Here is a 25,141-nt window from a genome sequence, read left to right as displayed (position 1 = left end):
TTGTATCTCTGCTGCTGAAAATAAGCAACGGTTTTCTCACAACGCCCTTTGTTCCCAACGGAGCCCTTGTCTGTCATGAAATTCTTCAAAACCTCAAGCTAGAAGAAGAAGAAGACGACAAATATGAAGCGTTATAGCAACGACATGCCATGAGACGATCGATAACGATTTCCATAGGATCCCCGCGGTTGCCTGGCAACCGTCAGCTTTGCGCAGTGGCAGTATCGTAGCCTGTGAGGTTTAGCCGAGGCGCGATTATTGCTAGTTGAAAACTTTTCCCAATACCCCGCTTCCGCCGGTTTGCAATACAATCGGCGAAAGCAATTTTTGACAGTCTCGTCAGAGACTGAGCAAGGTGTTTAAAGACAGATTTGGTCACGGTGATATCATGGTAGAAAGAAACGAGCTTGTTACTTGTCAACAGAAACGCTCTTTAGCTCTTTCAGCTTTATGCAGAGAACAGCGTCTGTCGAGATTACTTTTGTGTCAGCGCGAAACGCCGTGTGCTGTCAGTATGATTTCATATTGCTCATAGCGGCGCCTGGCTTTTGTCTGTCAAACGTTAGGTTGCGCTTCTTCATGCTGCATCGTCGGCATGAGTGGAGCATTTTAAACGTCTGTACTTACTGCGCCCCATAAGAAATCGTTTGTCCCCATTCAAAAGAGATTGTGCGATGTCCTGCAGCGTTCGCAAAGCAAACCTTTGACAGTTTGAAAAGAGGAATTTATTCTGCTTCCTGTGCGTGCAGTAGTTACAAAGTTGAACGTCTTTACACGATCTGCTGCAGTTTTCAGTGGGTGGGCTTTGTCAAATGGCTTGGAAAAACGCACTGTGTTTCGGCTCGGGAAACATCATGAGCAGTGTCCTGCATGTTTTCTGTGTATAGCTGTCTTTTAACGCATACAGAATTCATTCGAAATCATTGATTTCTCCAATTAACAAGGGTCCCTTTTTGAACCTGCCAGAAGCATTCTTTCAATGTAACAGATTTACTCCGGGGAAGGGCAGCATGACATTGAGAGTAGCTCAAGCTTTCAGCACCTTTATCTGACTGCATGTATGCAGACACTGCTCAGAATCCCCTGTAAGATTCTCCTTCAATTCCGTTTTGCAGTGCTTTAGCTCTTTCAAAAGGCTTCGCTTTGCTAGTCACAATCCAAGGCTCATGACAGCATTTGAAAACATTCGCAACTGCGTTGGCCGGGATTCAAACCTGGGTTAACTGCTTTGAAGGCAGCTATGCGCAACACTGGCTCGCTCCAGAATAAATCTCACGTCGAGGGCATATTTTTTTCCATTTTACCGTGAGTCGGGCTCAGCTGCACAGAGGAGAGAGCAGAGCAATGAGGTCACGGGGACAGGGGAGTCACACGCTGGCGGTTTGAATACGCGGAAGATCACTGAGGGATCCTCAGTATATGGACCCTCCGTGCGCCATCAGTCCGCACTCCGGACTCTGAATCCTGCCATCCGAGTTAAGATCTCGGCGGAACCTGAGGCGCAGTTCCTTCTTAAAACGTAATCTGGTGAGCATTTCTAGAATCGTACTTGTATAGGTGCAGCCTTTAATGTGTTGCTAGGTTAAAATTGATGACTTCTTGTATTTCAGTAGGCAACTGCCCTCTTGATTTCGGATTTAATTTCTTTATTACAGGGGCGCTTTTATGAAGACAGAGTCATGTTCAGGTACTTTGCTTGATGGAGGAAGCTCATTTCGGACTCTGTGATCTGCTCACCTGGAAAGGTCTGCTATACTACTACAAGAGAGAAGTAGAGTCTGGAAGAAGGGACAATTTTATGATGCTTTGGAAGATAATGTTTTTTTTTCTTATACTGAAAATGAAAGGTAGTTGTTTCTATATGGACTCAGTCTTTGGAATTTGTATATTTATATATTTCAGTGAACCCTCAGCCATTCCTTCTGTATTGTAATTCAATTTCTCTTTTAAAATTCCTTCCCCACTTCTAGGACCTGCAGTTGCTGAACTCCACAATGGCTTCTATTGGAAAGTCTGTGACTGAGACCAAGTAAGTGTTCACTTTTTTATGAAACCATTATTTATTTAGGAGCAATGAGCAATTCTTATATAAATGCAATAAAATCATTATGCTCAAACTATGAGAGAGAAAATTAAGGATAATTTAAGAAATCAGTCTTAGCTTGTTTCTATACACAGATGGTATTATTTATTTTCAAAGGAAACCCGCGAGGATTCCCCTGGTGTGCAAGATGTGCCTGAATACTCTTGATCAGCTTCCTGCTCACTTGAAGAGGGCGTGTATGAAGCACGCCACGGCAGAAAAGATCAGGATGGCCTCTCAACAGGCGAGGGAGGACATGATGAATCACCTGAAGAACGGGGTCATCGTGGATTACCACAGAATAGAGATCGTGTCTGGTGAGGCAAACAGGATAGTGGTTGTAAGACTGCTAGAGTCCTTGGGCCTTTTTGTACATGGGAAGCCTGAAGACACATTGGCAAGGTGAGATATTTTTAATCTGTAAGGCTTCTGTAGTTTCTTTTTGAAATCATTGTTACAACATATTATGTAAAAGCATGTTGAAAAGAATCTACCTGCATTCCAGCGGCCCTGAGCAAGAGGCCGCTGTCCAGGAGGAAGAGATGCCAGAGGCTGCTCTAGAAACTGAAACAGAAGCGGATAAGGAAGGGGAAGATGTGAGCTCTGAAGAACTCTATCAGCAGTAAGACTTTTTATTTTTCAGATGTATCTATTTTTTACTAAAATTCTAATTTGTCTTATAGGTATAAAATGTTTAAACCGGTGTTTTATATCCTTACAGGCCCTGAGTAGTTAAAAAGTATCAGCAGGCCGGAAGAGAGTGGCCCAAGCTGGACTCTATAGAAAGCACTCCCTGGATGCTCCTCTCCTGATTGGATTCAAACAGTACCTTACCAAGGATCTGGGAGTGGCAAATTATTCTCAGGAGGTATTTATTTTTTAAAGGCATTTAAAATTAAGCAATGGTATCTTCATTGTAAATGTTTTTATTTCTTAGCTTAAAATTCACCCATGTGAAATGATGTCAGCCATAAACATCATGACTCTATATTTCCTACCTGAATCTATTCTACTTAAATTATTACATTATACACAATTTGAGTTCATTTTAAAAAGTAAAAGGTAATGAAAGGAATGCATTTTCATAAGAAAGATAATACCGATATGCATGTGATAATCTTCCTTATATCATGTAGTGCATCATTTGGACACTTTGTGGGCTTCAAATACAAAGAAAATCATGTTCTATGGTACAAGATAAATACAAAACTTAAGCTTTTATTTTAATTAGATTTCTTTATAAAGCATAAGCAATCATTTATTACATCGCTTCTTGAATTAAATCTTTTGACAAGAGGTAAGACTTCTGTTACATTTAAACCCATGTTTAGCTGTGTTTTTTAGATTTAACTGAACCAATTTCTGTGTGTGATTATGTCCTTGAATTCTGACAACATCACACTAAATTACATGATATAAAACAGCTAATGTTTCTAGAGATAAAGTTTCTGAGATGCTTCTAATTACTTTTTATTACCAGGGACAGTTTAATTCATCTTGTACAGTACTGTAAGACCAAGATGCTTTTTTTAAAAGTTATTTAACATTTTATAGAACTTTGTCTACTATGGCAACATGATGTGCTTGGTGAAACTTGGAAAAATACTGCTTGGCCACTTATCTTAAGATAAAGATAGGATAAAGGTTTATCTTTTGCACCTACCTGACCCCCAGGGAAGGCCAATGCTTTCTAAGTTGATGGTTCCCTACAGTAGACTGTACTTTAATTTCAAAGGTAATGTATATTGACCCAAATCAGTTTTGGAATCCAATCTACTAACGAGATGGAGCACATCCTTTTTTCAGGATTTTAGCATCATACGTTTGGTATATTTAGTCCCTAATGCTGAAAGAAATGATCATAGAACATTTGGACACTTTGTGGGCTTGAAATACAAAGCAAATCATGTTCTATGGTACAAGATAAATACAAAACTTAAGCTTTTATTTTAATTAGATTTGTTTATAAAGCATAAGCAATCATTTATTACATTAATATATGTGAAAATAACATTTTAGCATCATACGTTTAGTATATTTAGTCCCTAATGCTGAAAGAAATGATCATAGAACATGACATCTAACCTTACCTGCGGTGTTTTTAATCCCTATTGCTCAATGCACGGTGAAAGCATTCCATACATGTGTCTGACAATGAGGAATGGGCCCCTGAGACAGTCATTTGCCTGTTTCACAAACAGGGACCTGGACCTGGACCTAGACCTGGCCCGTACAGGGCTCAAACCCGCGACCTTGGCGTTATTAGCACCACGCTCTAACCAACTGAGCTAACCGGCCTCACGACAGTGCTCCTCTCTGTGCTGCAAAAAATCAAACTCAGGGAATTTCTTTTGTCCTCCTTTGAATAGAAAACCGTGTAATTCAGTGTACGGGCTTTCTCGTGCAGTTTCATGGTTCTTGTAACCCAAATCCTACACTGGCCTGAAGTGCCCCCCCATTTCACAGCATTTTTCAGCTGATTTAAAATGTACCTAAAGGAGAAGCATTATTGAAGACCATCAATTACCAAGAGCTTTTGTCAAAGGTTTTGGTGGTCATTTTGAATGACCACAGAGCGCTGTGACCTCGGTTTTACATCTCATCCAAAAGACAGCGCCCTTTTACAACACAGCATCTCCGTCACTATACTGGGGCATTGGGACCCGCACAGACCTCAGGGTGAGCGCCCCCCCGCCGGCACCATTAACACCGCTTCCAGCTGGAAGCTTTGTTTTTCCCTGTAGCTCATCCTCATCCAGGTACTGACCTGGCTCACACCTGCTTAGCTTCAGTGGGTTTTCAGTTGCAAGTTGCAAGGGGATGCAAGTGATGGTGCTCGCTGCAAAAGCCACCGCATTGGCCGGGAATCAAACCCGAGCCTCCCGCGTGGCAGGCGAGAATTCTACCACTGAACCACCAATGCTCAGTTCCTCGGCCTTCAAAAAAGACGCTTTTTTGGTGCTCTGTGCAAAACGCGTCGACATCTGCTTCCAGCTGCAAAATGCCATTTGCGGACCCTGAGGAACTTATTTCCAAGGCAGCGAGTACAAGCGATTGGGCGTTTTAAAACCACCAGGAACAGCAAAGAGGCGCGCTTCTTTGCTTGTGCCGAAACACACCGACTGAAGGCGGACAACGTAGTCGGCAGGATTGGAAGCTGTGCGGGGAGACCCCAATGGATTTCTAGTCCATGGCCTTAACCACTCGGCCACGACTACAGCAAGCCCCACTGCCGCTGCGTTCTTGCTACAATCTTACCTGGATCGCGAGGCGCCGGCGGAAGCCTATTTCAAAGTCGTTCTCCGTTTCAAAAAAACATTTCCAAAATACAAGCCTTGCAGACAGACACGCCTCAGAGGACTTAAGGGTGGCTTCATGTCGGAATGATAAAGTCTCCCCGTCCGGACATGAAAATGCCACTTTGTTACACACAAAAAAAGAATCAACAACAGAGAAATGCCCACAAGCATTTGAAAAGCCGCACCACGTCGCACTTGAAATAGCTCTTACATTAGTGGTAGACACAGGAATCGCCTTTTTATTTACGCTCTTACCAACGCGATGGAAAGCAAAACAAAGCAAAGCAGAGCAAAACAAAACGAACAAACGAAAACCCTCACGTCCCGCACTTGCATATAACGCTGTTACGTGCCCAAGCGGTATTGTACGTCATCCTAGCACTACACCCCGGGTCGTACGGTATATGGGAACGAGCACACACCACGAATCGTCTCGAATCACTCCCTACAGCTGTAAGGCGCCTTGAAGCGTGCACCCCCAACATTCTTCTTTGCGCATCTGTGAAAGGTAAACTCTTGAGCAAACTCTGAACCAGCTCTAAGGAAACTAATCCGATTAGACGTTACTTTGACTCATCCTTTAAGGGACCCTTGTTAATTGGAGAAATCAATGATTTCGAATGAATTCTGTATGCGTTAAAAGACAGCTATACACAGAAAACATGCAGGACACTGCTCATGATGTTTCTCGAGCCGAAACACAGTGCGTTTTTCCAAGCCATTTGACAAAGCCCGCCCACTGAAAACTGCAGCAGGTCGTGTAAAGGCGTTCAACTTTGTAACTACTGCACGCACAGGAAGCAGAATAAATTCCTCTTTTCAAACTGTCAAAGGTTTGCTGCAGGACATCGCACAATCTCTTTTGAACGGGGACAAACGATTTCTTATGGGGCGCAGTAAGTACAGACGTTTATAAAGCTCCACTCATGCCGACGATGCAGCATGAAGAAGCGCAACCTAACGTTTGACAGACAAAAGCCGGGCGCCGCTACGAGCAATATGAAATCAAACTGACAGCACACGGCGTTTCGCGCTGACTCAAAAGTGATCTCGACAGACGATGTTCTCTGCATAACGCTGAAAGAGCTAAAGAGCGTTTTTGTTGAGACGTAACCCATTGGGCAAAAGACGTATAATATACGTCTATTAAACGCATATCTTAGACGTCTAAATGTGGTCTACAATTCGTCTAGAATGAAATTCTAATATACGTCTAAAGTTAAACGTCAATTATACGTCTATATTTAGACGTTCATTATACATAAATGGTTGGAGTTCTATTATACGGATAAATTTAGAGGACTATTATACATATATGGTTGGAGTTCCGGATAACTTTAGAGGTCTATTATACGTATATGGTTAGAGGTCTATTATACGTATAACTTTAGAGGTCTATTATACGTATATGGTTAGAGGTCTATTATACGGATAACATTAGAGGTCTATTATACGTATATGGGTAGAGGTCTATTATACATCAAAGATAGATTTTATAGGTGTAGAAACAAGTAAAACAAGCCAATGATTAGGTTTAGAAATGTATTCTGAAAATACACATTCACACCTGAAAAATATGTATTTCAAATTATACATTGTATACAATCAATCAACAATCAACATATGGGCAATAATCATAAAAAACACAACTAGTCTTAAACTTCAGCTACAAATTCTGGTAATATGGCAATATACAGTATAGTAACGGCAAACACAAACTAATTACATTAACACACTAACTCAAAACCACATTTTGATTCAAATATACATTTTAAAATGTACAACTTCTATATTTCCAAGAAAAAAAATATTACAATGGAAGTTAAGACGATTTTTGTCCACTATTTGCAAACCCTGTCTAATTGTCCTAACAGTTAGAACCAAAAACCTAGTATTTTCAGTGTCCAGATCTCCTGGCCCCCTGCCTTGCATATGCATTCTTCAAGTAACACATTGCGTGCTCCTTTATTTCTTTTTCTGTTGATGTAGGGCGGGACTTCAGCACCGCAGCTAGGAGAAAATTATATAATATTACTTCCCAAATTAATGATGATTAATATCTTCTTTAGTATAATCTGAAAAATGAACGGTTTACTAAGCTCAAAGCTGAAATAAATGTATAAAATTTGGCTTGCATCATAGCAGTTGAGCAATAAAGTCTGTCCTAATTAAAGAGTACCCAAAGTTTGAAAGTACAACATAGAATAAGAATAAGAGAAACGGCAAAACGATTTTGTGTCATCTTCCCCATTCACACTATTTTATGTGCCATTTTTTTGCTTATTCACATACTATTTTAATCAAAATAATATTAAGAAAGATCTGTATGTATTCAGATAGTATTATTATTGTTCATACTTATTCGTCAAAAGAGGATTGCTGAGATATTTGCGGATATACTTCTACGTTTGAAAAACGTGTCCAAAATGGTGACCAACGAATACTAGCAATGCATTGTGGTATATAACCGGAAAATATGCTGGGTTCGATATTTTCTCAACGTATGCGTTTATTAATGTTGTCGATATTATGGTTGAAATTTAACATTGATAATACATCGCTGCTATGAGCTGATGTGCAATTTTAACGCATGCAATAAGTAAGGATCGGTCACTGTTGTATGGTATTATATATAATGACATTATGGAATAGGATGGGGACAGGCCTGGCATCACGGGGGGAGGGGGGAATGCCGCCCCTTCAGTTTTGGGCAAAAAGTTTTACCTAACTTAATTTGCACCCTAAAAAAATAGTTGTACTTTGTCAATGGTCAGACAACACTAAATGACACGAACAGTCACTCAGTCTGTTTGATGGGCAGGAGGGCTATCCGTCCAGGAACTGCACATATTATTGAGTGTCAACATTACGATCCTGTTTGCTCAGGTGGACCGATTCCTTGCAGTAGTTTATCATTATACTTAAAATCGTTATATAACTAGGACTAGTTATAGCAGTCTGTGCTTTCTGTTGGTTTTACAACATTTTTTTCTTAACGATTCAGAACGTCCATGTAGCTGCAAAAATGAACGCTTATGGTACTTTTCGCTCCAGGCAGTACAAACCTTGAGAGTGACGAAAAATGTGAAACTGAACTTCATCGCAAATACCAGATTGCTAGTCGTTATCTTCTATCATGAAGCACTAATCAATGGCATAGCTGCGAGATTTCATTTGGGTAGCTGCACCGTACAGCTCCGTTTCAACCGAAATATCACTCCCCCCTCAGAATTTCAGACGCCCCCCTACAGATTTTTCCTCGGGCACCGCGCACTGATGGGGGACTTTTGTCAAGAAAATAAAAATAGAAACTCTTTAGGCACTCAAACATTTTACTGTTTTTTTTCAGGCAGGTGGCAAGACCCCCTCAGCAAAACCCTTGTTTGCCAAGCTGTGGGCATTGATTCGTCGAATATACGTATATTTACGGCGAAATTACGGCTATACGTATATATACGTGGCCTCGACGTATAATCAACGTCGAATTGCAACCGTAAAATCGACGACATGAATAAACGCATATATAACGTCGAAAACACATCTAACACAGTGCCTGAGGCTTTTTACTGTATGTATCGTGTGTGCCGCAACTAGGAGTATACGGCACTCTGCACAGTGTACGAAGTAAATTATTTTCGCAGTAATTAATTTATTATTTTTACTATATTTATTATACACGTGTAAATTAATTGCTGCGAAAATAATTTACTTCGTACACTGTGCAGAGTGCCGTATACTCCTAGTTGCGGCACACACGATACATACAGATGCAGCCATTCAAAATGCACGGTAAAAACCCGCGGTACGGTAACCTACCCACAAGCCACCGCGGGGCACCGGAGCATACCGCAGGGCAAGTGATTGGCTGGCCAAAATGACCGACAGGGGCACTCGTGGTGCATTGGTTGGTAGTGCAAAGATTTAATCATTTAATGTCTTTACTGTGCACATTTTAATCCGCTTAGTTTTGAATATTTATATGGATTTTACCACTAAAGGGAAATTTTAGTAGCTGAGCATAAAAAGAAGAGGAGCATAACGCATCTGAAGGTCATAAACGATATTAATTTAAAACATTACTGTATGTATGTAAACTGTACTGTGTATGGCTGGTCTTGGTAGTTTAAAGAAAAAATACACACCAGTCTTCCATTTCTCCCTAAACATTTTAAGCATGAAAGTTTTATGAAACGGTACCCAAATATGCGATTGCTGTATAGAATGAATTTTAATTAAAAAAAAATATTTAACACGAACATTAAGCTGTTTACATCTTCCGCCTGAGAACAGTCACCCGTTGCTACCCAACGCAGAATGGTGATTGGCTGACACCATCTGACACCCCTCTGATTGGAGAAAAAAGACGTGCTGGTTTGCTATACCAGGAAGAGGATTTCTTTCAATTCTAAACGTGTATTTTAAAAGTTTAAGAAATAAAAACCTTACAGCGTACACAGATTTCTAAACTGATCAGGATCGTTATCTTTGTCTTATGCATAATAATGTTCACCGCTCTGTCCAGCAAATTAATAATAAACTTTATTTTATATAGCTTTTTAAACGAATAAGTAATTAGATTGCTCATAAACCTAATCACTTGCTTTTTCTTTTTATTTAGGCTCAGATTTCAACTATAGATCGTATTATTAATAACCATAATAACAACCAACCAACAAAAACAACCATATAAACATAATACCAACCAAAAACATAGATAACAACCACAATACAAAATCAAATAATCAAACCATTTTACACTCGCAAGTCCTCCAATTATCATAATCCCGCCCCTTATGCAAAACCAAACCTTCCTCCCATCCCAGTTTATCCTGTTTATCATAAACAAAATCCACCTCAATTTTCAACATAAAGCATTACACAAAATCAATACCTCAACACTCCATACTCAACAACGATAATTCACAAACAGCCAGAACATGTAACTACACATTCCCAAACATACCTACTTTCCATAGCCCCGCCCCTTATGCAAAACCAACATCCCTCCCCTGTTCTCTCTCTCCCCTGGCGGTTGTAATTGTTTTTATTTTCAAATAAATTTTAGCAAAGTCATGTATTTTAAAAATCTTAAGATTTTTCTATATATGTCTTTATTTAGTGGTTTCATTAGTGACAAAGGCTAAACTTTCTTGGAAAAATGTCTTTTATGTAAACCATGTTTGCTATTAATTCATTCAGGGCTAAAATATGTTCATTGTCTTCTAATGAAAGAAGGGTTCCTTTCGCCGTAGTCGGGAGCCTAGCCTTTGACTAGTAAGTACTGTATTTACTGGGTTTTTGAGGGGGGGGGTGTCTTTCGCTGGAAATCTCGCCTCCTACTTTGAAAATACCCGTGAAACCGGTTCAATTCGTCACAGCCAGCACTCCTGCAGAGAGTTGGGTTGTACTTGCAGTGTATACAGTACACGCGTTATGCTCTTCGTTAATGTCTGTGAAGTTTTATTTAATCTCTGAGCCATACTGATTTTTCTGGAAGCCAGTTTCCGCCAGGGAGTAAAAAAAAAAAACACACTATGGTATTCTCTTCAATGCAGTGCAGTTAAAAACATACCTCTGATGCTGCTCCTAAATGAATATCGTTTATGACCATCAGAAGCTTTATGCTCCTTTTCTTTTTCCAGTGGATTGAACAGGGAGAGGCATTTCATGATGTACTTTTCACTGATGAAACAACAGTGGCTCGGGAACAGTTTTCAACCAAGTCGTTTTATAAAAAGGGGAGATATGTACACGTTACTGAAGCTAAAAGTTTAGCCTTTGTCGCTAATGTAAACACTAAATAAAGACATATAGAAATCCCTACGTTACAGACTGTATATGGCTGGTATTGGTAGTTTAAAGAAAAAATACACACCAGTATTCCACTTTCTCCCTAAACATTTTTAGGATCAGAGTCTTACATGTGGTTATTTCGAAAACGTTTGTACGTGCTCCTTCTTACCATGTTACTGTTTACCGTTACTGACCATATTAAGTTTAAGTACGCTGGGCAAACGTTCCGAGGTCAAATTCTTCCAGCACGGGGGTACCTTTAAAGCGGAGACGACGGCACCGAAATTTTTTGGCGCGCCTTCTCTTTAAAGCCCTGGCCAATTTTGAAGACAGTACGTACAGTTATAATTCAAACGGAATTAAAAACTACACATCCCAGTAACCATGGTGGTGCTTGTGATCATTGCGTTTAACCAACGAAACAGGGCGAAAAATCAGTCACATGACTTTGGGGCAGAGTTTCGAAAGCTTAACCTATCAGCAACAAAGCGAAATTTACACGATAGGCTACCTCAAACTGTCAGTTACACGACTGTGTATGTCGCTTAAGCCACTCCTATTTGGCATTTTAGTTATGGAGGCGAGAAGACGCCCCCCCCCCCCCCTCTGGGTGCCTGATTTGCCGCCATCTTTAACCGCTTCGTGTCCAAATCGCAGTAGCTACGCGTACGAAATAAAGTTCATCCCAGCTACAAAACATATATATTTTTGTGGTAAGAGGGAGCAAAACATCAGTATTTACTGCTATTAATTAGTGTATGATTTATAGTTGAAATCTGAGCCTAAAAATAAAGTTAAAATCTCGACAAAGCAATGTAGGAAATACAGAGAAAATAAATCCTTTCTGACATCTAAAATCAGTTTCGATCAAGGTCTCTAAAACGAACAAGAAAAAGAGGATTTTCGGAGGGCAATTACGCTGTATTTATATAGAATAAGTGATTTATGAGCAATCTAATTTCTTGTTCGTTTAAAACAGTGAAATGTCAGCTGCAAAAGATCGCACCAGAAACAGCACTCTCTCTGCCTGTCATAGACGTTCAGGAAAGGCTGAATGAAGTCATGGTGATCAATAATAACAGTTGTAGGACAAGAAACAAAAGATAGTGAAAACTTAAGATTTTTAAGGCTAAAACTCAAATTCATTCTACAAATTAAGGCAAATGAAAATTCAGGACGTTAAAGTGCTAGAGGTGTAAAAAAATACAAAAATGCACATGAGCAAAACGTTTTAGAAATGGAGCAAACAGAATAAAAGCCATGGCTATAGTGCAGAAGAGGGATGCAGGAACACTTGCTTAGATATACAAAAAAATCACAAAAAGGTCTATGTTACAAAAGAACATGTAAACATGTACATCAATTTCCCTTCGCGATCAATAGTCTTATCTATAAACATGAAACAGAGTGAGGAATCAGAAATTAGCATGCATAAAAAACAGCAATTCTGTCAGTGAGCCCTAAATGAATTAATAGCAACTATGGTTTCATGGAGGGCTTCTCAGATAGTTGGGCATTTAGGTAAACTGCCAGGTGAAAGGACTTGTAAACATATTTTGTTAAAGCAAGTCAGTTTTTTCCGCAACACATAAAAGACATTTTTCCAAGAAAGTTTAGCGTTTGTCACTAATGAAACCACTAAATAAAGACATAAATATAGAAATCTTAAGATTTGTTTTATTTAATGTTGGTAGCAGGATGAACTGTCAGGTTGAGCTAAGTGTATATTTTGTCACAGGGTTGCTGCAAGATGTTAACAGTGAAAAGGGTATTTAGAAATGAGTTATTTCAAGATGAAATTTTTCAGAATAATTGCAAATCTAGCAGGATAGAGAAAGCACAGAAAACTGGCAGTTAGATTGATCAGATTAGTATGAAAAGTCATTTAGCAAAGGGAATGAGAAGAGTGACAAACTAGTATACTTTAGATCTTTTTTTCTGAACCAGGGAAAATCTGATCATGTTTCCCTATAACAATAATAAAAAACTTTATTTTATATATTACCATTAAAGGTGGCATCTTAAAGCAATATGGTAGATGTAAAAACAGATAAAAGGACCACAGATTACAAAGTAAATACATATAAGAAAGACAAGCAGTTAGAGGTGCGACCAAAATTAGAAAATGAAGCAGATACAGACACTAAGTCTTCTGAAAAGAAAGGTTCTGAGGTTAGATTTAAATGCACTCAGGGTACGTGACTGATATCACTGGGAATACAAATTGAGAGCTCTGGGGTGCAGCTGGAGAAGACCCTGTCACCCACAGAATGTAGATGTTCTTGAGGACAGCTAGAAGACCAGAGTCAGACAGACAAAGGTGGGGGAGTAGACGGATAATAAGCCATATACTGTAGGTACAGAATGAGGATGAGGAATTTGAAGTTGACTCGAAACCTGATAGGTAACCAGTGCAAGGACTTGAAAACAGGTGTAATGCATCCCTGATAGGATTCTCGCTGTCATATTCTGAACATATTGAAGATTGCTCAGTGTGGATTTAATTTCCCCAGTGAACAGGATGTGCATTTATTAATTCTAGGAAAAAAAGCCTTTCTTAATTTCTCTAGTTCTTAGTTTCTCTAGTTCCCTTTAAAATAAACTATTATCCCACAATGCAGAGTATTAAATGGCCAGTATTTACACATGATATTTGTGATTTAAAGAAATGAACACAAGCAGCTTTTGGGGATTTAAGTGTTGGCTGAGTTATTGCAGGATAAAAGACTAGAGATGTTGGTAAGAAAAAGATAATTTTGGGAAAGCTAAGGAATACACTGATAACAAGAACACTTCCTAATGGGGTTAGGCATACTTTTGATGAAGATGATGAAGTTAACAGACTATATGTTTACATAGATACTGAAATGAGGATTGTATTTTAGATTTTGTGCAGTTACTAGTATTGAACTTTGTGTTGGATGCACATGAATTGAAGGAATGGGCAAACATAGCTGATGCGGATCCACAGAGCCAGCATATTAAGATGTTTATAATTAGAGGTAATTTGTTTAAATAACTAGGTATGGATACTGATGTGCAAGAGAGGTGGAAAGGCCAGCACTATAAAATATTTTATTCTCAGTGAGATGCTGCCATTTCATAGTGGGTTTCTAACACTGTGTATAGTCCATCTATTTCTAATCTCTTTATCCAGTACTGAGGATTTGGAGCCTATCCCAGTAAGCAACGGACACAAGGCAGAATACACCCTGGACATAGCGCCAGTCCATCACAGGACAGACAGACACAAACACACACACACCAGGGCCAGTTTTCCCATAAACCAATTAACTTACCAGTATGTTTTGGAGTGCGAGAGGGAGTCATATCACACATACGGAGAAAAACCATGTAACCCAGAGAGAACATGCAAACCCCACACACACAGGATGGCAGGAATTGAATCTAGGACCCCAGTGCTCCAAGATAGCAATGCTAACCACTTTGCCACCATTATAAATGGATGGATATCTTAGTTATCTTTCTAGTTCACAGGTTTGCATGCATAATTTAATTTTGAAAGGCGCTGAGACATCAGGTACTACTGTTGTATTTATGAAAAAGAAACAAAACAAAAAACATGCTAACAACTGTGCCATCCTACTCCTTAGTTAATACATTTTATTATTCATAAACAGTTAACATTGTTAGCAAAATATTTTGAATTATATTTAACCCTATTTTTTCTTTAGTTTTGTATTTAACTTATTATATGATAGTCAGACTTAATGTATATTTGAACAATGAAAATATATTTTTACAAGATTTTACATTAAGCACTTAAAATTAATATGGTTAATAATAGTAAACTGTAACATGCTGTAACAAGATCGGTTAAACTGCTAAGAAAATCCTTTCAGAGAAAATGTTTCAGGTGTGAAGAACAAACCTGTTCCCACACACCCTGCCCCCACTACCATTAGAATATACACAAACATTTTAGCGTTTCATTCTGAGCAGAAGACCCTCACACCTGAAGAGTGCTGGCTGTGACGAATTAAACCGGTTTTACAGGTTTCAATCACAGATTGGGAATCAGTAAAGTAACACACAGCGCCACTGGATTTGATAATACTGTACCTAACCAAAATCCGCAATATGGAAACAGAACCTGTGTAATTGTTGATAGATGATGTACTCGTAACATTTTTTCAAGACGAACTACAACATTTAAAAAATGACTTGTATGTACTTGATATCTCTAATCAATCCACGGGTTCCAGCACAAAACGAAACTAAAACGCATACCGTTTCGCGCTTCTTATTAGTTGCTCAAAAGTAATTTGACCGTATGAAATGCATAATATAAACCTAGAAACATATACGTGAGCAGTACTTAAGCACTGTAGTATCGGTGTTAAGACATACCTCTCAAATACTGTAAATCAAGTTAAAAATATCTCAAGACCGATTCTGGTCGTAATGAAACCATGTTTCGTGTATGTTTTCTTTTTCATCTTGAAATAACTCATTTCTAAATACCTTTTTCACTGTTAACATCTTGTTAACGATTCCATATTATATTCCCTTTAAATCAAATTCTAAAAGTATGCTTGTTGACTCCGGTATCACGTTAGTTAAAGACTTCGAAGCTTACAATGTTTAGGGAGAAATGGAATACTGGTGTGTATTTTTTTCTTTTCATGATAGGTGTCGCATTTTAAATCATTTTCGTAGTTAGAAATTATGAAACGCCCTGTTAAAAGCAAGGAAGTTTTTATGCCCGTTGAAGTAAAACGAAATGCCTGACAAAGTATGGCTTGGACAGATTCCAAGTGCTTGTACAAATGTGCTAAAGAAATTATACTTTGAGTATACAGCTTGTCCAAAGTCATCCATTATTAATACAATTAGTAATATCTTCAGTAAAGGCTTTGATGCATAAATATTTCTGATAAAGTTAGGTTGTGTACTTTTGTCCAACTGAGCAATCTTGCTTTCATAAAATATACCAACATTTTAATGACTGATGATTAACATGCTGTAATACACAGTTCAAAATTAAAGGCTCAAATGCTGTACATGAGAGGTTAAGCTCCCCCTGGCGGTTTTACAAGGCGACGCCGGATAGTTAGTCACGTGACACACGTGAACCGCGTGATACCCCGGTGGGCGTGTCGCGGTATGCCGCGAAATACCTCACCCATTTTGAATGGCTGCATCTGTACAGTAAAAAGCCTCAGGCACTGTGTTAGATGTGTTTTCGACGTTATATATGCGTTTGTTAATGTCGTCAATTTTACGGTTGCAATTCGACGTTGATTATACTTCGAGGCGACGTATATATACGTATAGCCGTAATTTCGCCGTAAATATACGTATATTCGACGAATCAATGCCCACTGGGAACAAGCTCGCTTCTTTCTACCATGATGTCACCATGACCAAATCTGTCTTTAAACACCTTGCTCAGTCTCTAACGAGACTGTCAAAAATTGCTTTCGCCGATTGTATTGCAAACCGGCGGAAGCGGGGTATTGGGAAAAGTTTTCAACTAGCAATAATCCCGCCTCGGCTAAACCTCACAGGCTACGATAGTGCCACTGCGCAAAGCTGACGGTTGCCAGGCAACCGCGGGGATCCTATGGAAATCGTTATCAATCGTCTCATGGCATGTCGTTGCTGTAACGCTTCATATTTGTCGTCTTCTTCTAGCTTGAGGTTTTGAAGAATTTCATGACAGACAAGGGCTCCGTTGGGAACAAAGAAACCCGTTGATTCTTTTCAGCAGCAGAAATACAACCCTTTAAATACAAGATGACAGAACAATGACGAAGGGCATGCCGGGAGGAACTCATGCACTACAGAGGAAAGGGGGCGGGCACGTACAGTTCACATTCAAGCCACAAGTACTCTTCTCGGATGTTGCACAAACAAATCCTAACGTCTTGAAAGCATTGCGGCATGTTTGTGTCCCACTTCCCGTGGCTGCAGGATGACTGACATGAACGGACAAACACAATCTGTGGCGTTTAGCGTGACATAGTCTTGCAGGCATCGTGCTGTCTCACTGCAATACTATACCGCTGGAGGAAACAGTCCATCTGGCCATGAAACTGATTTGAACGTCTAGCTACAGCAACTAACAATATCATGATTTATTCAGGATGTGTGGAATCAGCACGTCCCGGAGACAGCTTCCGAAATCGTGAGCATTCTCTGGTGGTAGGGGCGTTCAAGATGGCGCTCAGGTGGGAGGTAAAGTTTAGTGGTTGAGGATTTTTTTTGAGTTTTTCATGACCTGAATGTTAATTTTTGCTTTTTTTGACTACAGAAAAATAAGGACTTAACACTACTTGTTTAAACTTCAGTTATAATTGAAAGAAAAAAAAACGTTTTTTTTTAGGTTTAAGAATTTCGATATGAGTAACACTGGGAAAAGAAAAGAGAGTGCTGGGTCTTCGAAGGAGAAGTCTAAGAAACCTCAATCGTATATGTATAGCACTACAAGAAAATTGATGGCAACTAAAGGGAAAAGTGAAGCAGCTGGAGGGGACGTGGAAAGAGTGCTGGAGATGCGCTCGTACGCGAGCGTTCGCAGCCCAAGTGAGACTCAGCTGCCAGAGGAAGAGCCGGAGTCCCTGCCCAGCACACCTGTGAAAACCCCGGCAGCCAAGAGAGGAAGGGGCGACCTGACGCTGGAGGAGCTCCAGACCAACATCTTCAACATGATGGCACAGAGCATGGGTGAGCTGAAGGAAATGATTTGATCTAATACAGTTGCAATCGAAAGTCTTAAAAAGTCCATGGACTGTGTGTTTAAAGAGGTTGAAGACTTAAAGAGTGAAGTAAAAGTTCTTAAACAAGTAAATACCAAACAAGAAAAGCATATTAAAGAACTTGAATTGAAAGTGAACGATGTAGATAGATACCGTCGATGATGGAATTTAAAATTATTTGGAGTTAAAGAGGAACGTGATAAGGACCTTGTTGCAATAGTGAAGGGTATCTGTAAAAGGACCCTGCCGGACCAGGAGGACGTAATATCGGCCATTGACTTTGTTCACAGGCTCGGGAGAGCGAACATGTCTGGGCAAGTGCGCCCCAGATCGATTATAATACAGTTCACCAAGAGGACGGCGAGGGACATGCTGTGGCGAGCGGCGAGGGGGAATGAGTATTTGAATGGGAACAAACTGAGGTTTGCAGAGGACCTGTCTGCCGCGGACAGGAGTACCAGGAACCAGCTGTGGCCCCAGGTTGAAGCTGCCAGAAGAGAGGGGAGGAGAGCCTACTTTGTGGGAGCGAGGGCCTTTGTGGACGGGAAGGAGATTTGCTCCCAGTGACTGCTCAGTTAATGATTATGTTTGGTTATATTTGTTATACCACTATATACTAGTGTTTCTTTAGTGTTAGTTTGGAATGGTGTAGTTAAGTGTTAAGGACTGTTATAGTTCTGGTTCTTTGAAAAACTCAATAGTTTAGACAGTCTTAGAGTTAGTTATTTGCTTTTGTGTATGTCTTTTTCATGAATGCCAGAGGTACTCGAAATGTTGTTAAAAGAAAAACTGTGTGCTGAGTTTTATTTTTTACAGGAAACGCATGCATGTTGAAACTAAAGTTTATAAATAATTGAGAAATATTAAAGCAAGGAAAATATGATATGTGTAAAATATACAATTTGATCACATAATTACTTAATTACCTCTGGTAGTTAAATGCTTTTTTCTGCTGCGTTTTTTTTCTCTTGTACATGACTCTGATCCTCTTGTTGTATTTGTATTTGTAAATTCTATGTTTAATAAAAAAAAAATTAAAAAAAGCATTCTCTGGTGGTGTCCTGCAGGCTTCCTGTGGGTGTGCGTTGATGGTATAGTGGTGAGCATAGCTGTCTTCCAAGCAGTTGACCCGGGTTCGATTCCCGGCCAACGCAGTGGCGAATGTTTTCAAATGCTGTCATGAGCCTTGGATTGTGACTAGCAAAGCGAAGCCTTTTGAAAGAGCTAAAGCACTGAAAAACGGAATTGAGGGAGAATCTTACAGGGGATTCTGAGCGGTGTCTGCATACACGCAGTCCGATACGGGTGCTGAAAGCTTGAGCTACTCTCAATGTCATGCTGGCTTTCCCCGGAGTAAATCTGTTACATTGAAAGAATGCTTCTCGCAGGTTCAAAAAGGGACCCTTGTTAATTGGAGAAATCAATGATTTCGAATGAATTCTGTATGCGTTAAAAGACAGCTATACACAGAAAACATGCAGGACACTGCTCATGATGTTTCCCGAGCCGAAACACAGTGAGTTTTTTCAAGCCATCTGACAAAGCCCGCCCACTGAAAACTGCAGCAGATCGTGTAAAGACGTTCAACTTTGTAACTACTGCACGCACAGGAAGCAGAATAAATTCCTCTTTTCAAACTGTCAAAGGTTTGCTTTACGAACGCCGCAGGACATCGCACAATCTCTTTTGAACAGGGACAAACGATTTCTTATGGGGCGCAGTAAGTACTGTTACTGTCACTGCTCGATACCGACGTTGGCCTACTATACCATGTTCAGCCACTGCTAGAAAATGTACGGCTCTAGCACCAGAGCAAACAACAGGAGGGCCGATGTCGAACAGGCACACGTGTCAGACATGGAGAGCGATGAGAATGGGATTCGAACCCATGCCTGCAGAGCACAATGGATTAGCAGTCCATCACCTTAACCACTCAGCCACCTTGTCGACGAAACTGGGCTGTCCGGACATGGGTTGGCGCGCTCCAGATGATCTTTTTCTTTTTTTCCCCACGTACTCGAGGGTCATTTTCCTGTTCCACATGTGATTTCAACATTTTCCTTGGGAGATGTCAAGCCAGCAAGCCACTGCTGTGGTTCAGTGGCCAGTGTGGAGTTCAGTGGCCCTGTTGTACACAGAAAGCACATTGAGCTCCTTGGACATGAAAAGTTCCAGATAAAAGCCATTTGTCATCCTTTCTCTTGGTGTCGATGTTGCTATTGTATGTAAAGGTGGCAACTTGCTCAGCGAGCAGGCGGAGCACACACCGAATGCAGATGTGTCTGAGTGGTGTGTCCAAGTGGCTGCAAAAGGACAACACTCCCGGGGCGCCGTGGCTTAGTTGGTTAAAGCGCCTGTCTAGTAAATAGGAGATCCCCGCCTATGGCTAGACTTAATTAAATGCAAGTATTCATTTCCTGTCTTTAACGCGACTTGTTTTTCTTAAAATGGATGCAACTTGCAAAACATGAAATACAAGCCTTGCTAATCAGCGCTAGCGGCTGGCAAAAAAAAGGAGTCAGCTATTTTTTTTTCTTTAACCTTAACCCTGCTAACGGAGAAGAGTTAAACGACCGAGTCTATGCAGCTTAAACGGTGCGCAAGTCGGGTTCTTAGCTGAAAGGGTGGTAAATCACGCTCACCCCAGTCCTTAATCTTTTAAAGAGGATACAAAATTGAACCTAGTCGCCACATCACATACATCCTGTTAAATGATAAAAAGGTAACATCTATCCTCGCTCCAGAGTAAATCTCACGTTGAGGGCATCTTTTTTTTCACTTTACCGTGAGTCGGGCTCGGCTGCACAGAGGAGAGAGCAGAGCAATGAGGTCACAGGGACAGGGGAGTCACACGCTGGCGGATTGAATACGCGGAAGATCACTGAGGGATCCACAGTATGTGGACCCTCCGTTCGCCATCAGTCCACACTCCGGACTCTGAATCCTGCCATCCGAGTTAAGATCTCGGCGGAACCTGAGGCGCAGTTCCTTCTTAAAACGTAATCTGGTGAGCATTTCTAGAATCGCACTTGTATAGATGCAGCCTTTAATGTGTTGCTAGGTTAAAATTGATGACTTCTTGTATTTCAGTAGGCAACTGCCCTCTTGATTTTGGATTTAATTTCTTTATTACAGGGGCGCTTTTATGAAGACAGAGTCATGTTCAGGTACTTTGCTTGATGGAGGAAGCTCATTTCGGACTCTGTGATCTGCTCACCTGGAAAGGTCTGCTGTACTACTACAAGAGAGAAGTAGGGTCTGGAAGAAGGGACAATTTTATGATGCTTTGGAAGATAGTTTTTTTTTCTTATACTGAAAATGAAAAGTAGTTGTTTCTATATGGACTCAGTCTTTGGAATTTGTATATTTATACATTTCAGTGAACCCTCAGCCATTCCTTCTGTATTGTAATTCAATTTCTCTTTTGAAATTCCTTCCCCACTTCTAGGACCTGCAGTTGCTGAACTCCACAATGGCTTCTATTGGAAAGTCTGTGACTGAGACCATTATTTATTTAGGAGCAATGAGCAATTCTTATATAAATGCAATAAAATCATTATGCTCAAACTATGAGAGAGAATTTTAAGGATAATTTAAGAAATCAGTCTTAGCTTGTTTCTATACACAGATGGTATTATTTATTTTCAAAGGAAACCCGCGAGGATTCCCCTGGTGTGCAAGATGTGCCTGAATACTTTTGATCAGCTTCCTGCTCACTTCAAGAGGGCGTGTATGAAGCACGCCACGGCAGAAGAGATCAGGTGGCCTCTCAACAGGCGAGGGAGGACATGATGAATCACCTGAAGAACGGGGTCATCGTGGATTACCACAGAATAGAGATCAAAGGACACTTTGTGGGCTTGAAATACAAAGAAAATCATGTTCTATGGGACAAGATAAATACAAAACTTAAGCTTTTATTTTAATTAGATTTATTTATAAAGCATAAGCAATCATTTATTACATTAATATATGTGAAAATAACATTTTAGTATCATACGTTTAGTATATTTAGTCCCTAATGCTGAAAGAAATGATCATAGAACATGACATCTAACCTTACCTGCTGTGTTTTTAATCCCTATTGCTCAATGCACGGTGAAAGTATTGCATACATATGTCTGACAATGAGGAATGGGCCCCTGAGACAGTCATTTGCCTGTTTCACAAATGATCGTATTTTACTAGAGATTCTGTTTGGGATTCAGATGTGCATTCGGACAGCAATCCCTTTCAACAAATGATACGTTCTGGATGAGGTCAAAGGTTCTGGAACACTGTATCTAGGATGTGTTTGCAGAGACTGTGTGTCTCCTGCTTCAACGCAGTGAGAAATAGATGTGCTCCTGTAATTCATTGGTACATGCCCAGGGCAGTAAGCAGTCTGAGGATTTATTTCCAGACGGCATAGAGCAGTGAAGCAGTGAAGTAGTGCAACACACTGGATCATTATATTATTAGAATCTATTCTACTTAAATTATTACATTATACACAATTTGAGTTCATTTTAAAAAGTAAAAGGTAATGAAAGGAATGCATTTTCGTAAGAAAGATAATACCGATATGCATGTGATAATCTTCCTTATATCATGTAGTGCGTCATTTGGACACTTTGTGGGATTGAAATACAAAGAAAATCATGTTCTATGGTACAAGATAAATACAAAACTTAAGCTTTTATTTTAATTAGATTTGTTTATAAAGCATAAGCAATCATTTATTATATTAATATATGTGTGTAGCGGCGAGGCTTATTAATAAGGCAGAATTAAGTGTTCTGAGCCTTCCCAAATGAGGCCCCATTTCTCTGTTCATCTCTGTGGTGCAGCCACAGAGAGACTATTCATGCAGGGTGATTTAAGGTCCTAGGACAGCTCCCAAAGGGGGATGCACTTAGCTAAGCCTGGCTATCATGATCAATGGTCATCCATTGGCGCCTATCTGTCTAGGGAGTGCCAGTTGGACATCTGGACTGCATTACTAAGTGTCAGGACTAAGTGACTCATATCTCACCTTGATCAATCAATCAGGGACTGGTAGGGCCGAGTAACCCACGTGGGACTCTGATGCCCATGGAACTTTCAGCCAATCAATGAGCTGAAGTTCCTCCAGGTAAAAACAGGCAACACAGAGAGCCTGTGAGATTCAGTAAGATTCAGAAGGGAGGATTCAGAGGATTCTGTGGACAATTCTAAAGGGAATTCAAAGGAGAATTCCAGGGCAGGGCGGCCCAGGAGCAGAAGGCTCCCAAGGGCAGGACATTCTCGCAGCGCGCCTCCTGACCATCCTGAGACTCAGCCCGGACAACCACGGAACGGCCAGTGTGTCCGAGTGCCAGAACTTTCCTTTGTTCTAAGAGTCTAGAGCGGAGGTTGCCAGAGAATAACCAGAGGATCCACCCGAGGTTAGCACCAGCAGCAGGCCTCGTGAACAGGTCGGAACTGTGGACAGCTGAATCACTATTCAGAACTAGCTCTTCATCAGAAACGAACCGGTCCTCTTCCTGACTTGCTGGGACCCACAGTCATCTTTTCTCCTGTGCACAAACTTTGCTAGTTAAAGCCAACACTAACTAGCCGGTCAGTGAGCATCAGCAGCGCAGCGTCGCAAGCCGCACAGCACAGCCTGGCACGGAGCCAGAGAGCGCGGATTGGACAGCAACAGCCTGCAACTGTTTCTTTGTGCCCGCAGGAAGATCTGAATCCCCAAAGATTGGATGAGTATTCAACTTCAATGCATTACAGCTGAAGAATTCAATTGTTATCCCAACCAGTTGATATCAATTTAATTCCTAAGAGTTATGTACTTGTTTGAGTATCTAATGTAGAAGTTATAACCAAGTTCATTAACGAAACGGTCTTAATGAATGATATACTGAACGTATGTCCTCTTGATATGTGTAACACTTCGTAACTGACTGAATATATATCTTTTGTATTCTGATAACCCTCTCGATAAGATCTGTTAGGTTTACATGCATATTTTATGTATTAATAAATGTATCCTCGTGTATTAGTACCTGTGTGTGCGCGTTGTTTGAGTTATGTCGCATGGTTGGATTCTAAAGCCATCAAAAGAATCAACTTTGTGATTTACTGCTACAATTAATAATTGTCTCAGTAAATGCCCAAACCCTACAGAACTGGTGCCTTCAGAGAGCCACTACATTTAATTTTGCTATGGCAACATTACATATTTTGCGTCCCTGAGCCGGTTTTCTTACATTATTTGGCGTCCCTGGGTGGGCGTGGCAAGACTGAAATGAGTCAACCAAGCGGAATAATTCAATATAAAACGCCGCTGGTTTCATACACAACAATACGGTGTGCTGAAAGCCGAAAGAAAAAAAAGTTCCCCTTGCTCTTTAAGCAGTGCTTGATTGTTTTGTGATCTTTTGCGATCTACCGGGTTGATTGCATACTTGATCTTGTGGTTTTCTGTGGTAAAACTGTGATTTCGTACTTAAAAGTAATACTCTTTAAGTTTAACGATGGTTGCTAAAAGGTCTGAATTCGAGTCGCTATTAAGCACTCTCTCTAGCAGCGACAGGTCTGACCACGATCTCTTCCATATCTCCGTCAGCGGAGAAGCTAGAAGGATAAATCTCCATTCTCTGAGAGAGCTAGCGAAGGACATAGAGAGATTTGACCCCGCAGTGTCAGAGAATAATATCGAGAGTTATATTCAGGACCTCAGGTATACCCTGCAGTATCTGCCAAACGCCACAGAACAGGAGAAAGTGTTTCTGGTCAGGAAAACTACCAGCAGAGCTGTACATGAGTGGATGGCTAGGCAGATGAAATAAGTCTGTAATGATTTTGAGAAGCTTTGTCAAGCACTTATTGAAGAATACAGTGCGTTTATTGACCCGACTGCTGCGATAGCCGCCGCTCTTAACATTAAGCACGAGAGAGCAGAGTCCCCTCGCGAATATTACGAGAGACTTAGACGAACTTATTTTGCAGGGCGAAATGATGAGGGTTGCGAAGAGAACACACATTTCAAGGGTTTATTCATTGCGAATCTCCACCCGTCAGTCAGAAAGATGATCTTAATGCATACAGATTCGTGCAGAAAGCCTGGGAGTATGATGTCCAAAGTCGCTCTGAGCAAAAAGCTGTTAAAGTGACTGTGTTTGCCGTCAGAGCCAGCAGGGTTAATTCCCCCCTGCTCGAAGGAGCACAGGCTCCTGAGCTGGCTAAGCCCCGTTCCAAAGCATGCACACAGGACCGCACCCAGCGTC

At 40.5% G+C, this 25,141-nt stretch overlaps 1 long non-coding RNA gene and 4 other non-coding genes across 5 annotated transcripts; 3 read left to right on the top strand and 2 right to left on the bottom strand.

Moving 5' to 3' along the window:
- Positions 1-204: 204 nt before the first annotated feature.
- LOC148642381 (U4 spliceosomal RNA) lies at positions 205-346 on the top strand. Its single transcript, XR_015929390.1, has one exon. It is a non-coding gene; the product is annotated as a U4 spliceosomal RNA (small nuclear RNA).
- Positions 347-2,333: 1,987 nt separating this feature from the next.
- On the top strand, positions 2,334-3,071 carry LOC148642380 (uncharacterized). The gene is made up of 3 exons (XR_015929112.1): positions 2,334-2,485; positions 2,589-2,705; positions 2,805-3,071. It is a non-coding gene; the product is annotated as an uncharacterized LOC148642380 (long non-coding RNA).
- A 1,864-nt stretch (positions 3,072-4,935) lies between these two features.
- trnag-gcc (transfer RNA glycine (anticodon GCC)) lies at positions 4,936-5,006 on the bottom strand. The gene has a single exon. It is a non-coding gene; the product is annotated as a tRNA-Gly (tRNA).
- Positions 5,007-16,591: 11,585 nt separating this feature from the next.
- On the bottom strand, positions 16,592-16,733 carry LOC148642378 (U4 spliceosomal RNA). Its single transcript, XR_015929452.1, has one exon. It is a non-coding gene; the product is annotated as a U4 spliceosomal RNA (small nuclear RNA).
- Positions 16,734-18,979: 2,246 nt separating this feature from the next.
- Positions 18,980-19,051, top strand: trnag-ucc (transfer RNA glycine (anticodon UCC)). Its single transcript has one exon. It is a non-coding gene; the product is annotated as a tRNA-Gly (tRNA).
- Positions 19,052-25,141: the final 6,090 nt, after the last annotated feature.

This window comes from Lepisosteus platostomus, chromosome 22 (genome assembly GCF_059453375.1).
Source record: "Lepisosteus platostomus isolate fLepPlt1 chromosome 22, fLepPlt1.hap1, whole genome shotgun sequence".
NCBI lineage: Eukaryota > Metazoa > Chordata > Actinopteri > Semionotiformes > Lepisosteidae > Lepisosteus > Lepisosteus platostomus.
Note: the sequence above shows the minus strand (reverse complement) of the source record. Positions and strands in the feature narration are given on the sequence as shown.